The sequence below is a fragment of the Lissotriton helveticus genome, chromosome 2_1 (genome assembly GCF_964261635.1).
Source record: "Lissotriton helveticus chromosome 2_1, aLisHel1.1, whole genome shotgun sequence".
In the NCBI taxonomy this organism is placed as follows: domain Eukaryota; kingdom Metazoa; phylum Chordata; class Amphibia; order Caudata; family Salamandridae; genus Lissotriton; species Lissotriton helveticus.
The window spans coordinates 1,314,136,742-1,314,152,554 of record NC_136059.1 but is presented as its reverse complement, the minus strand read 5'-3'; the positions used below and the strand labels follow the sequence as shown (position 1 = coordinate 1,314,152,554).

The 15,813-nt window shown below is 41.6% G+C and overlaps 1 protein-coding gene across 5 annotated transcripts in view; it reads left to right on the top strand.

Annotated features, from left to right (window-relative positions):
- The window catches only part of LOC144818631 (poly [ADP-ribose] polymerase tankyrase-1), a 682,266-nt gene that overhangs the window by 44,865 nt on the left and 621,588 nt on the right, over window positions 1–15,813 (top strand). The gene's annotated exons all lie outside the window — the stretch shown is intronic.

Below are 15,813 nucleotides of genomic sequence, written 5' to 3'. Positions count from 1 at the left end.
GCGCTGCACTTACGTGTCTGTCTGGCCCAAACGTGTGGGATAAAGTTCTGAAAAAACGGTAACGAAAATTTCTTAGAAAAATGCGCGAGGCCTCGCTACTGTAAATAACTTCATAAAATAGCGGTCCAAGACCGACTTACTGAGTAATCGTGAGTGTTCCTGTGCGCCCGGTTCGGTAAGCTTCAATTCCGCCGAGGGTTTGTTTGGGGAGGAACCCTGTGTAATAACGAGTTCAGTGATTGGTTGACGTAGTGACGCTTCATTGTGTGTAGGAAGGTAAAAATAGAAAACTGACCTACTTGAGGCGGCCATGTTGAAGGAGGAAAAGTCTTAACCCGATTCAGTATATGATTACAGGGTATATACAATAAATGTATCAGCAAATATGGATATATTGTTACGTATATGAGTACAAAAGAGTTAACATCAAAAGGTACCACGGAGGTGGCAGTTATAGAAAACCACGTAATTCCACTCTGTCATTAAGCCCAAATGGCTTCATTGATTGGAGACGGTAAATCCAGGTTGTTTCACGTCTCAGAAGGGTTTTGTTGTTGTCCGTACCCTCTTTTTTTTTCAATAATTTCCAAAACCAAAAATTTCAATTGCGCAATGTTATTTCTTTTCCATGAAATGAGTGGCGATGTTTGACTTTTCATTTTTAGTCCTGATGTTTGATTTGTGCTCGTTCAGACGCTCTTTTATTTTTCTTTCGGTTTTTCCCACATATGTCTTACCACATGGGCATTTTAGCATGTAAATGAGGTTGGATGAGTCACATGTAGCGTTTACATTAAGCTTGATATTGTAGCCTTTCATAGGGTGTGATATCGTGTTTCCTTTCATTACATTGTTACAACTGTTGCAGTTCAGGCAAGGTCTAGTACCTTTGGTTATGATGGGTATAGTCGTCTCTTTCATAAGAATGTTTTTAATGTTACTGTTGCGTGTGTATGTAAAAATCGGTGGAGTAGTGAACAAATTGTTGAACTCTGGTTCAGCTGTAAGGATTGGCCAATGTTTCAAAATGATTTTTTTGTAGGTAGTGCTTAAGGTTGAGAATTTCGAAACCAACACCATCCTGGTGTCTTTGGATTTTTCTGTTTTTTTCAGTGCTTGTTCACAGGTGATCTTTGATGCCCTGTTAGCTGCTTCTTCAATTAAGTTTGTAGGGTATCCTCTTTCGCGAAATCTTTCACCCATTTCAATTATGCGTTGTTGTCGAGTATCTTCCCTCGAGGTGATATGTGTGGCCCTTAGCATTTGTGAATATGGTAGGTGTCTATTTAGCGCACCCTGATGAAAGCTTGTGAAATGTAAAGCATTATTGCGGTCTGTGCTCTTCCGAAATAGGTCTGTCTCAATTCCTTGAGGTGTTCTTAAGATTAGGACATCTAGGAACGTTATTGATTTTTCACTCATTTGCTATGTTAATTGAATCCTGTCATCTTTTGTGTTTAAGTCCAAAAGTGCATCTTGTAGGTTGTGTTGGGTGTCCTTCCAAATGAAAAATAGATCATCGATATATCTGACGAATAGTTTCCGGTTATTTGACCAGATTGGATTGCCATAGATGTGTGTGTTCTCGAATTCCATCATGTATATGTTGGCGTATGTAGGCGCTGCGCAATTACCCATGGACATCCCGGATAGCTGTAGGTACCATGTTTTGTTGTATTCGAAGTAGCTGTGATAAAGAGTGAACATCATTAGCTCCATCAAAAATTGTTGCATTTCTGGTTCTATGTCACTATTCAAAAGTGCCTTTTCTACGGCCTCTATTCCCCCTCCGTGGGGGATAGACGTATACAAAGATTTTACGTCTGCTGTGCATAGAATGAGTTGTCCATTGGGTTCCACTGTCACTTCTGTGAGTTTTAATAGAAATTCTGTAGTATCTTTCACGTAGCTCTGCATACGTTTTACCATAGGTTGGAGGTATCTATCCAAGAATTTACGTACAGGTTCATGTAGGGAACCCCTGGTGGATACTATAGGTCTAAACGGCGGGTCGTCTATGCTTTTGTGAATTTTTGGTGACATATGTATGCTTGGACTTCTTGGATGTTCAGAAAGAAGATATTTTTTGGTCCTTTCATTTATTATCCCCAGTTCTTGTGCTTTTTTGATTAAATCGCCACGTCTAGTACTGTATTGAGTGGTGGGATTCCCTTCCAATCTCATATATGTTGTGGCGTCTGAAATGTGTTCATGGATTTTTGATTCATACATCTTAGTGTTTAGCACTACCAGTGCTCCTCCCTTATCAGCTTTAATGCATTTGATTTGTTTGTTGTTGGCTATTTTCTTTAGAGTATCCCGATCTTTTTGAGTGGTGTTATTAGTAACCTTTTTTCTGTAGTTGATTTTAAGTAGATCTTGTTTGACTAGTGTTTTCAAATAAGTCAATGCATTTGTGACTTACTGGCGCTTGGTAGGAGCTTGATGGGCGTAAGCCCATTAATAAGTCTGGTTTTTCTTGGGTGATGGGAGGTGATACATTTTCAAAGAAATGGCGTAGTCGAAGCTTACGAGTGAATTTAAATGTGCTTGTTTCCAATTCCAATAAGTTTGTTTGGGTTGTTGGTATGAAGGAGGTACCCTTTTCTAGTAGTTTCATTTCGTATGTTTCTAGTGGAGTATCCGAAATATTGATGACTAAGTGTTCCTCTTTTTTAAATCCTTCTTTTGGATTGTACTTCTCGTGTTGGGAGGATCCTTCTCTTTTTCTTTTTCCCCTCCTGGGTCTCCTCTGTCGTTTGGGCCTACCTCTAAAAAAGGTTCTGATGTAGAAGGACAACTTTCTTGTGTTTGTTTAGTTTTAGTTTCATCCGGTTTTCTAAGTGTTGTAGTGGGTTTGTTTGGTCGTCCTCGTTGTGATTGATTTGATGACTCACTGCCAGAAGATGAAGTATCCGTTTGTTGACTATACGGTTTATTTCTTCGTTTTTGAGCATACACCTCTGCCCAGGTGTATACTTCACCAAGTTTGTAGTCCAAGGTGTCTCTTTTAAATTTGCGTAGTTTTCTTTCATTAATGTCTCTAGTGTGTCTATCCAGCTGTGTTTTAATGTCATCCAAGGTTTTAGACCATTCTTCTGCTGGAATTGTGTCCTCCAGTTCTTTTTCAATGTCCTTTATTTCAGTGTTGAGTTCCATTAAAATGCTCGATAATTCTTCTATAATAAGAAGTATTAGATCTAGACTGCATTTATTAAGAATCACATTCCACTTTTCTTGAAAATCCTTAGAGTTTTTGCATAAGGAGGGTTTTAATGCAATCCTGAGTCCACGGGGAATTCTTGATGCTCTATGATACTTAATGAGTATTGGCATGTAGTTTTTGATTGACTTGACGTTTTAGTAGGTAGAGAAGTTGTTTGATGCATTGCTCTTTTGTACGTGCCGTTGATCCATGGGCTATATCTTCATCAATTAATGCGTAGATGCGTTCTGTCTCTGCTTCATTGTCGGCAAGAACGTTCGCTCTGGCATCTGTGGTTTTTGTAATTTCCTCATACTGCTTTTTTGTTTGCGTGCGTGCTCCCTGCCGTTGTGGGCAGTAAGGTACTTTATCACTGTAATTGTAGGAGGTGCACAATACTAGTTAATTGTGAGAAGTTTTTTTAGAGGTATTTAAAGTTTAGGGTGCTCCAACAGGTAACGTATCCGACCTGTACGTTCTTCAATATCCTTTAGTTAGTGCAAACATACATCATGCATGCATCCCTAGTTTGGGCACACTTTCGGTTCTAGATGAAAAACTCCACACCATCTTTTTCCATTCTTTCAATCTTTTTTCATATTTATTTCATGTTTCAGGTTCAACATCATAATCTCATCTTTAAGTCCAACATTTTATTGCGAAGCTCCGATGCATTTCGGGCTGTCATGCCCTATCTCAAGGAGCTTTATCTGATCTAATCAAAAACAAATGAAATATAGCCATCACATATCTCTAATATACAACTTATCAAAACATGTATAAGACAATTCGTTTAAATATGACCGTTTATGAACCCTAGATTCACGGAGTGCTTTAAGGTAAACTAGTGCTCGTTTCGTGGGGTGAGCCGAGAAGTTTTGAGACATGTGCGAAGTGTTGTGGTGAAGATGGAACATGGAGGATAGTTCCTTAATATCATGTTACCTAATGCCAGGGCCCCTAGAAATATGCGATTTTTGCCACCACATTGTTTTCCTGTATAATTCTGGATTTACCGTATTGGCCACACAATCCATCTGCTGCATAATCTGCAGTTTTCAATAAAAGTTATTTCTAGCTCAAACTGATCAAAAGTTACAAAAAAAAGAAAAAACACAGCCACCCTGCAATAGAAGTCCTTGGTAAAGGATAATTGTTCACCTTTCTGTTTCTTATTTCTATACTTGGGTGTCAGAGGTGAACCTTTGCTTAGATAGTGTTGACGTGTAAAAATAAAAAAAATGATGAGTTAGTATTAACACAAAATGTTGTGAAAAAATCTGCATCATTTGACTTGACTTTCCTGCCATCTGTTCTAGCGAACTCTGCAGCATTTTTTGGACTTGGCCTTGCTGAACATTCCAGTAGGTCTGCTCATAGCTTTGTGGTGAGTTGGATAAACCAAATTTAAATTAACTGGTAGTTCATCGTACTTAAACATTTGTATTATAGAAACATCTTAACACCTTTTCTTTAACAAATCTTTTAACAAAAGTGAATAACACTTCGTATTAGGTTGGTCCAGTAATACAAACCCGCATTTATTTTAACACTTTGACTGCGGGGCTCATTCCCCCGCTGTGCTGGGGGGAGGGGGCGCGCACAGCGCCCCCATGCTCATGACGAGCTCAGCTCGTCATGAGGTACAGTGCTCGTCTGCTCATGACGAGCTCAGCTCGTCACGGCCGCACCCGTTTCCGTGGTACGTTCAGCAAAGCAGGGGAATTGTCTCTGCGTGTGAGCGTTCCACGGCTCATGACGAGCTCAGCTCGTCATGAGCACCCGAGCACCGTGCCTCATGACGAGCTGAGCTCGTCATGAGCACGGAAGGGGTTAATTATCAAAATGAGGATTGGTAACTCTAAAGTAACCCCCCCCCCCGAACTCCAATTTAGAAAGCCTTTCAAGTCATTATCCTGCTCACTCGTCACTAAGTTTGCACAAAATTTAGAGATCTCTGTGCCAGCTTGTTGCATCATCAACTGTATCCAGTGTGCCACAGGTAGGAGAAGATATTGCTATAAAATATTATTTGCGGAGGATTAGTAGCAGTTATGCTCCTGTTGTCTTCACTTCTGCATTAGTTGTCGTCTAAGTTTGCTAGCAGCAAACAACACTAGATTTAGGATTACGTAGTAAAAGCGGGCAGAGGGTGCTGCTGATCCGTTTGGAAGATTCAATAAATGACTCTTCTAGCAGTATTAAAGCATAGTAGTGTGAACGCATAAATCAGGTACACGTCTGCTAATGAGAGACTGCAATCACAGTCGAGGAGGTATATTTATTTAAGCTTAAGATTGAGAGATACGAAGCAGGCTGCTTCCAAGTATGCTCTGCCATACACAGCTGGCACAATCTTTATATACTGTTTGAACTACATTGATATACACTGAAATAGCGGAGTGAGACAGATTTGCAGACAGTGGTAGTTTGTAAGTGAAGACTTATACAGTCACAAAAGGGTGTCTTCATAAATACTTTCTCATGGTGTGAGAACAGGTGCGGTTTCAACATCTGCTCTTCTTTTTTTATCTACATGTTCCTTCAATTCTTGAAAACAAAGGGGAAACTTAACAAACAGTTCTTGGACTTTTACCCGTATCCGGCCTACATGCAGAAGCTGGGATTTGTACAGCAGCATGGCTCATGAAATCACGGTGAAGACAAAACATGGAGAAAAGTTGCTCAATATCCTATTTATGCTTCCACAATTCGCCCTTTGAGTAACTGTCCAACCGGTTATAATTTTGCTATTCAATATTTATTTTTATATATTTTGCTCCTGACACTAGCATTAAAAGCGTCCCTGTAGGATGAACCTTCCCCTCCGACGGAACAACCCAAAGGCACCACTATTTCATCTCTATACTTGAGCCCGACATCAGTATCTGTGTGGCCAGAAAAGCAGGCGATCACTGCTTCAAATAGAATGTAACAAGAATCATTAAGAATCCGATTTGACGGCAACAAAGGCATCCTGTGTTGTATCAGAAGTTTTAGGCAAATCCACCAATCTGAGTCTTTTAATTCCTTGTGATAGGTGTTTATCATTCCAAAGAGTACCATATAAATAATGATCATGCAAATCTTCAGTAAACGTGGTGTTATTTGAACCCAGGAATTTTGGGAAGTGTAGATCATACAAGTAAATGACAATGGCTGTTAGGGTAGTTATGATGATCAGAGCAAATGGTATGCACCATTTCTTTGTTAGAATGGTTCTTTCCATCCTGCGTGTCCCTCTTCAGCAGTTAGCCCCCTTTGTTCTTTATTCTTCACCATCACTAGGCTGTGAGGTCATCAGTACCTCGAGGCTCTGAACCCGGTAGTAAACTATCGTTGGTTGGAGCAAGTAGATAGACTTGCTGTAGGGCATGGCCGCAGGTTGTATTGAGGGCCAGCGTCCTTGATGGGCTGAGCTGGCCCTGTCTTTGGGGCAATCCTGTGTGCTGCAGCCCGAGGCAAAGTCTGAGGCAAAGAGGCTCTTTTCACATTTGAGGCCTGAATCCAATTCTTAGATCCTGTAAATGTCATGCCTGTTTATGTTGCCAGCAGAACTTATAATGGACCATTCCCGCAATGCTGTAGGCAATAAGATCTCTGAAAGTTCTTGACCATCACCCATTTACCAAGTTTAACATTGTGTCCAGGCCCCTTCATAGGCAATGGTAAGGTGCCTTTCACCAGTTTATTAATGGCACTAACAGTTTTTGCCCAATCGACGCAATACTCTCGGAGCAGTGCAGCCGTTATGTGTGTTAGCAATATTCATCATCTCACCAGTCACCATCTCTTTCTTCTATTGGTGTGTCCTGTAAATCTATTCTCCCTTTGGTCTGTTATTCTGTGAGGAGTACACAATCATGAGGCGCGTCGGTATCATTCTGGGGAAGGGGCAAGAGAGAAGCTGTATTCAGGGCGGTACATCAATGTATGGTAACATGAGGACTGAACGAACATAACTCCTAATGTTAGTCTGGCATTTGTCAAATGATATTTGCATTTTAACAGTATATCTACAGAGTGAGGTACATACAGATGCATTTTGTCTCAAAATAAGTAGTTCTGCTTGTTCTAGGGAAACATTTGTTGCTGCAGTTGCAAGCAGGCATACTGGTAAACCTTGAGCAACCATGTCGGGGGTGGTGGAAAAATAAATGCAGGGTCTTTTCCTGTCACCCTGTTGTGTAAGAATAGCAATTACGCACCTACCTTGTTTATGTACAAAAAGATTAAATTCTTTAGTACAGTCAGGCATTCCAAGCAAGCAAAGGAGTCTCACAAAGTGCATGTTTGATTTGCAGAAAACTATTCTGGTGTTTAATTCACCATGGAAAGGGTTTAGTCGTGATGTTTAGCAAGGATTTGTGTTTAAAAAAATAAAATAATACAGTGGGATTCATTGTCTGCAATAGCCTGCCGCACCCAAGAAGGCTTGCGCTTGTTGTAGAGTGTTGAGTGTCCAATATAAATATCACTCTGAGGGTCAAGTCTCCTTTCTCCCCCCCCCTCCCCTCCCCCCCCCACCCCTTCGACAGGAGATGTCCTAAATAGGCAACATCCCGTTGAACAAATTGCTATTTAGTGGAAGATACGTTTGTGGCCATGTGTACCAAGGAAATGTAATAGGGAAATGGTGTCAGAAGTGCATTCTGTTTCACTGGTGCTGGCCAATAATGTTTCATTATGTATTGTATGAGAGTGTTGGTTGGTGTCAACGGAAAGATGTCTAGTTGTGTTTTTAGTGCCTGTGAAAAAGAGCATCGAAATTTAGAACATCTTTAGTGGGGTCATCACTGTTTTTTAATACAGGGAGGATCGAAATCTTGTATGGGGAAACCCTGTATCTCTCTTATCACTCTGTTCCTAAGTAAGTCCTGTCTCGCCATTTCCATTCACTGTTCTCCTTCTGGTGATATTTTATATTGTAGCACTAGTGGGAGAGGAACATTTTTGTTTCACTGTTACTTGTACATGTGCTATTGTCATACTTCCCACAGTTTTGTTTCTGGAGGCCCAAACATTGCTGTCTACTCTGCCAAACATCCATTCAGATACTGTAGTTGGGTGAAGTAGACATTAGTGGGAAAAGGAGAGTTTTTGGTATATTGAAGTGTAGTGTAGTTCCTATATTCCCAATAGGCTCTGCGCATTGGAATAATATATCCTATAGTTTAGACGTAGGACTGAGGTCGACTAGGTCTCTATCGAATATACTAAACTTAATAGTGAGTGCCAGCTAGCTCGGAGGTCACTAGAAACTTTCTTGAACACACAAGAAGGGATTAGTTTCTGACAACCGCATAAACATAACCACTTTGTGTCCCCAAGAATAAATGCATCTTCAGAGTCGTGGAAAAAATAGATAAAATATTTTACTCAGTCAATCCGTGCATGCTTCGTTTCAACAGAGGTGCAGAGAAATAGAGAGACTGGCGTTTTCAATAAAAGGATTTATTGAACAGTCTTCTTTCTCATGCAAGTAAAGTGAACTGCTACAATCGTAATGCAGGCTGCAAAGTATAATGCGTACAGCGAGAACAATATTATAAGATACTGTAAAAGCATTGTATGATTTCTAAACCATATATAAATACATACATAAATAACAATGGCTATAAGTACTCAACTGGTGCTTCTAAAATACGCCTACCCCAATGTACCTAACCTAAGTCTAGTACGAGGGAAGAAGTAAGTGTGGTGTAGCATAGGTTTTAGTTATCTTTGTCAAGAATCTATCCAAGATTTCTCTTAGGGTCTAATCAGCTCCATACCTTAGTTTAGAATGAAGGAGGTCTGGTACCTCTGTCTCGGACTCGATTTCCCAACACCTCGCAAGGGGAGCTTGGGAACACTGGAGCTGGATTCTCAGCGAGAGAAATGCAGCCTCTTGATCAGTGCGTCCGCTTCCTTCGACACTTGCTGTAGAGAGCTGCGTTGGGCAAGTAGATAGTCGAGCTGCTTCGAACCACCGTGTCCTTGCCAGAACAAGTGAAGGCATATTTATACCTTGAAGGTGCCTAGTTTGACGTAAAGTCGGGCATAATAACGTCATTAAAGAACCCCAAGGTAATAGTATTTCTTTGTAAACTTCATGAGTTCTTGGACAAATCAATATTCAAGCAAGGGAAGGTCCCTGACTGCTTAAGCCGTTTTTCCAAGAAATCGTTGTGACGTGTTGGTACGGGTGGAAGTTGCCATGCCTGTATTTGGACTGCATGGGCTATATCTAAATATGGGTACGATTCTTATGCCTATATTAGGGCAATGTGCATTGTACCTACATAAGGGCATGAATCGGGGAAAATTCGCTCGGATCCTAAAACACCATACAACAGAAGGAATAAGCCATCTGCGGTGAATTTTATTGTTGCATGCAATTTTTTAAGTGGCCATCAAATTATGGGTGCTTTTATCTGTTAACACAAAAGAAAGTTTGTCAGTTATCAGGCCAATGGTATATGTCAGTGGGGCATAGACAGGGCTATGTATGGGGATGTTAGAAAAACCCACATGAATATTGTACCTTCCCAAGAGCGGTGCATGTGGGATTGTTTTAGAAATTGATGAATTGGTTGCCCAGTGTCCAGGAGGATTTTTACCTTTTATCCTTCTACCATCACTTCAGTATATGACCCTCTTGGATCTACTGGGATCTCCGCCTTTGCATGTTTCCTCCTGGGCTTCTCTATTGGGTGACCTCATAATCTGGCAAGGGAACAGCTACAATCTAGGATCCGTTAGCCTGTCAAAGTAGTTTTTTTGGTGTCCCCTGTACATGATGATATTAGCATAATATTTGGCATAAAGGCCATTATTGGGCATATCAGAAAGTTCTTGTGCCCCTCTGTTGAAAGAATTTCTGCATTTCCCTTGGGCATGTCCTTGTAACATGGAGCGCCTTCTGTTCTCTGTATATTCATGCAAAAACAGTCTACTCGCCATCCCTTGTTTAGTCATCATCTCCCCTATTTGAGTTTCTTCTTCTGGACATGGATGTACTTCATAATGTTTATTTACACCACACAATTCACAATCTACCCATTTTTCAATACTTCTATAAGATATTTATTTTAGTGCTGGAATGGTGAATCTTTTTTGTCACAATGCAAATTCTTCCTGCCACACCACTAGCCGCAAAAAATGATACAGGACTATCACAGAACAAAGTACAACACCCTGCCCTATCCCTGTGGCCATATTTCTCATTAGACGGCTCTCATATCATTGGTACTTCTTACCAGTTCTCGACGACTGTGTTGCCTCTGAGTTCTTTGTATCCAGCCGAGTCAACCTCGTGTCTTAGGGAACTGGTGATCCCTTCAGACTGCGACAGTGGGAAATGCAATTCCCTCTGCGGGTATGTACTTTTGAAGTCCGTCTGTTCTCCAACCGACCTCTTGGCTGTGGCTCCTTCCGGTCTATTTAGACTTGGATTCCAGACGAGCCCCTAGAATCTGAACACACAAATCAGGTACACTTGCTGTTAATGAGAGACTGCAATCAAACACAGTTGTGGAGGTATTTTAAGCTTGAGAGATATGAAGCAGTCTGATTCCAAGTATGCTGTGAGATATGGAGCAGTCTGATTCCAAGTATGCTGAGAGATATGAAGCAGCAGGACTCCAAGTATGCTCTACCAGACACATCTGGCGCATTCTTTGTGTACTGTTTCATCTACATTGACATACATTGAAATAGCGGAGTCAGACAAAGTGTCCAGCCAGTGGTGTTTCGTAAGTTAAGTCTTCTACAATCACAAACGGGTATCTTAGCAGAGCATGAATACATTCTCACTGTGTGAGGTGAGGTGAGGTGTGGTTTCAACACCTGCTGTTATCATCCTTTCTTATCTGTGTGTTAATTAAGTTCTTGAAAAAAAAGGGGAAGCTTAACAAACTCAAACAGTTCTCTGACTTTTACCCTTTTCCGGCCTATGTGCAGAAGCCAGGGTTGGTACAGCTGCATGGCTCCTGATATCACGGTGAAGATGGAACATGGAGGATAGTTCCTTAATATCATGTTTATGCTCCCACTGTAGCAAATTAGGCTTTGCTGTCAGTTCTGCAGACAATACTTTCCTAAATATCCTAATCAGCCAGCCTTAGGTTCAATACCTTATTTGCAACACAAAGACAAGTGGCTTTCATATGTGAGTGCCTTCAGAATTCAATACATCATAGGGTGCTTCCTCATTGTGGACCCTGCCACATAGAATGATCTAGATCAAATGACTGCCCTAAATGGGTGAGCCAGTCCTGCATCAACTACCTCTATGTATTTCATTAGCTGGATTGAAATCCCTTTCCTGACACCAACTACAAGACTTGCTGTCTTCCCCTGACATCCATCCTCCAGGCCATAAGCTGAAGAAGACTTTCCAACACGATTAGATGTGGACCCCCTCTTGTACTCGCTAATATGTTCTAATCCTGGGTAGAAGGACTGGAATTCCAAAATGGTCTCGCTAATGCTCATCATGCTCCATAATACATAAGGTGGACAGCACAACTGCTTCCTCTCCATCACAACTGCCTCCATGTTTGGTCTCCAAATGAAGATAAAGTAGGTTCAACCTTGAGGCAGACTGATCTGTAGTAAAAGGACCTCGTCTGAATCCCATTGTTTGAAACACCCCTAGGTGTAATTCCCAGTGAGGTTTGAGGAATATAGATAGAGTTCATATCTGCTACTAAATTGGCCTTTTTTGGAAGATATTCTCCTGTTGTGAAGTTACCTGATCAAGGCAGAATTACCATAAGCCTTTGACCAGGTTCGCTGGTGTCTAGGATCTCGTGCCTTCAAGATGCCCTATATACCTCACTGCTGACATACGTAATAGATTACGTAATAGAAAGCAGCATAGCATATAATTTGCCTCGAGCTCCCAACTGGTGTACCTGCGGTAAAGTCTTTCCAAATGTAATGGTGAAAGTCTAGTTTATCTAACCACCTGATGTGGGTATGAAAATAGCAACATAATTTGTGTAGTCCAGGCTGTATGTTTCCGACACAAATTAAATGCCAGATGCAGTCTTTTCTTTCCACCCCCTATTGTGGTACAGCCACAACTGGATTACCAATTAGGCATTCTCTTACTAATATGTATCTGTATGTGTGGGTGACTTCATTGCACAAAATGCAGTTGTATTAAGTCCCACATCTCACAGGTGCCATTAAGTATTTTGCAGAAATTCACTCAAAAGGACAGTTTCTGCAAGATTTCTCCATTGCCCAGTGTTAAAGTGGTGAATCTCTTCATGAAAACTAAAGCAACCTCTGCACATTCATAATTCAGTCAGGGCCCATTGATTGCAGGAGGATTGCCAAACCTATCTGAGCTTACTCATTCTTTAATTAGCCGTCTATTTGTGAAGGCTAAGCAAAATCTGGACCTACTAAAAGCTGCAACGCCTATTAATATCTTTATTGCTGACAGTAGCTTCAGCAAACTGGCTAATAACCACTTCCTATTTGGTAAAAAGACTGTTCATGAAAACTGCACATTCTTATTATTGGCTGATCTAGCTTTAGATCTACCTTGCTAGGAATCTCTTAAGAGTAGACCCAGATTGTGTCTTTACCAATAAAGCGGTATCCAAGACAACACAGGGGTTGCAACAGCTATTAAACATCTTCCAGTTCTGTGGAGAGCGGGCCTAGAGCTGAACAGCTCCAAGACCACGTGTATGTTTCTTTCCAGACAGGTGACTCTATGCGACTGACGCCCTCTAGTGGGTGACACCATAATAGATGCGGCGGCTGAATTTGACTATCTAGGCATAAGACTTGCCTCAAATTTGTGCTGGTACAGCATTTCTACAAGAGAAAGTTATCCCTAATTCAGCAGATAGCGAGCATAGCAAAGATTCATAGGGAGACTACATCTAGAAGGGTGGCCCCAGCCCTCTAGGTCTACAACATCAAGGCTGTGGGGCCGCTTATGTTTGGGGCAGAGTTATGGGGTTGCACGATTACACAAAGTCTTAATGTAGTGGAGCATACGTTTTGAAGATCCTTAATAAATCATTCTACGGGTACCCCATTGACCCCTCTTTACTTAGACCTCGCGCAAAGAATGATTTCTCGAAAAATCGAGTGCAGGCTTTTTTTCTTTCGGCATCAATTATGGTCTGCTCCAGTTCTAGAGTCCTATTGGGTTGGCCATAGAGACCTTAAGGCATCTCAGTGTGCCGTAAAAATCCCTCTATTTCGAGCTGTCTAGCATTTACTCCTGAAATTGGGTCTTCAACTTTACTGGCCCTCGTCTGAGTAACTGTCTATGATTCCCAGAGCTAGCATTAAAGCAAAATATTGGGAGTGTCTCTGTGGAAAATGTGCTGAATTGTAAAGGAACACTAGCATTATCTTTCATTGACCTTGAAATTGCCCGCCCCCCCGCCCAGCATATGGCAGCTGTACTTGCAGGTGTGGATCCCTACACATTAAAGCGTTGAGCAGCAAATGGCAAGAGAAGAGTGTTGCTGACAGTTTATGCCCTGCATGCCGAGGGTGTTCGGAATCATTAATCCATATACTATTTTTTGTCCATCCTTTCATTTCCGGACAAAGTGGATTGTGGCATTCTGTAGTAATTTGGGCACTGGAAAGTACATGGAGACGTTTAGAATACTAACCACTGATACAAACAGAGTAGTGTTTTTTTAGATCTCGCCTGGCGTTGCAGCGCGCATGCGCTGCTCGCTCGTTGAGGGCCTTTTGGAAACAATACAGATTCGGAATGGACTTTAAGCCACACCCTTGTTTTCAATTGGCTCGCGTCATTATTTATGTTAAACGCTGATGTGTGATTGAAAACCGGGCTTTTGGGTTACTGCCTTGTTCACTTTTAGGACGGCCCATCTGGACACGCCAACGCCATCTTGGTTTGGCGTGACATAAGAGGGTGTGCTTCTAGCTGAAACGCTGGCTCCTAATTGGAAATCCTACCCGCTCCTCCTTCCCCCATCCCAAAGCAAACTTCCCAGAGTTGCGCTCTTCATTCTTGTTCTACCTTCAATAGGAAAATGCATACTCGCTCTTTATGAGCAAAAAAGAAAACTCGTTAAATGTATCTCTCGATTTACACTAGAGCGCGTGCCGTACAGTAAACAATATACAGTTAATGCGGATTCCACTTCCTTTCAGCTGGAGGCGGATGGAGAACAACTTTAAATCCGAAAGTTCTCACAAGGTTATTTCTGATCAGGCCTCCAGGAAGGAACAGCTTTCTGTAATTGCAGGTGCGACTGAAACTTTGCTTTATAGAAGAGAAAAGCATCTCTTCTGCTGAGGGAAGGAACCGATGTATTAAACTGCGGTTGCCATTGGTAGAGTCTGCTGCTAGAATTTGCCCAACTACTCCCGGAGGGAAGATTACTCTCGTTATCATCTTTTTATTTTGGATGTGGTTAAATTGCCCCACCAAGAGCATTCGCTTCAACATCCATAGGTAGGATGCACCCAAGTACAGCAGACCGCCCTTATTTTTTACTCAACAATGTCTTCCGCTCATGTCCAGCCATGGAAGGGCTGCCTGCGGAGGGCAGATTTGGAGCGCCTGGTCTGTCTCCTTGGACACACTTGTAGTCAAGTTCGGGGGCGGTTGTTCACATGCTACAGTTTTCCGTTACCACACGCATTACTTTCACAGCTCCCTCCGCAGTCTTGAGACTCGTGCAACATTTATTGCCCAACATTGCCATCTATCGGGCGTCAGAAGCCACTTCGGGTCCCTCCCCGGCATCTAGAAAGATGAAAGCAGATTCTGGGGGGAAAAACAGCATTGACAGTGACTGGCACTTCTTCTGTGGGGGTAACTCTGGGCGGACACAGCCATGGCTTTGGAGTATTCATGAGTGGTTGTTCGATCAGATTTATTCAACAGTCAATCACAAAACATGCTACAATGACTTAAAACAGATGACTTAAAAGTAAAAGCACGTACATTGGTTCCTACCTGTAACTCTCTCTCACACAAAGCTTGCTTGCGAGACAAAATATCAGAAATGCGCCGGAAATAGGGTTTATTCAAGTAGGCAAGGAATATACGCAGGTAACTTCACTGCTTGTTAAGCGACATGCAAAAACTGCACGTTTCTCTGTGCTACCACCGCACTTGTTTATCTGGAATTTCAAAACCTATCTTGCACTCAACAAACTCTCCCTCTACTTGTAAATTTTACTTTGTTCCCTATGTTGTCCAAGCCCCATTTCAGCTGCTCATCGCGACAATGTTAAACACTACATAAATCGCTATACTTCATTAACCCTCATCTATTCTTCTACTCACTCCCCGTCCCAAATCCTAAACACTGCTCTTCTCCTTCTAGCGCTATGCGTTAAACTACTACACTCATAACAATTACAATTCAACCAACATAAAGGCACAACATATCACATACAAACACTCAATAAGACACAGCTAAAATACAATACCATTAGCAAAGCAAATAGCTTTAACTTGAACAAAGGCGAGACCTATTGCATTTCCAATGCTTGTTGGTATAGCTAAATACCTAATGGGCCTATGGCTAAGACGAACTAAGTGTATACAAGGTAACTACTGTTTTGACAGTTCATCAGAGTGTACTGGAACCCAGAATTCT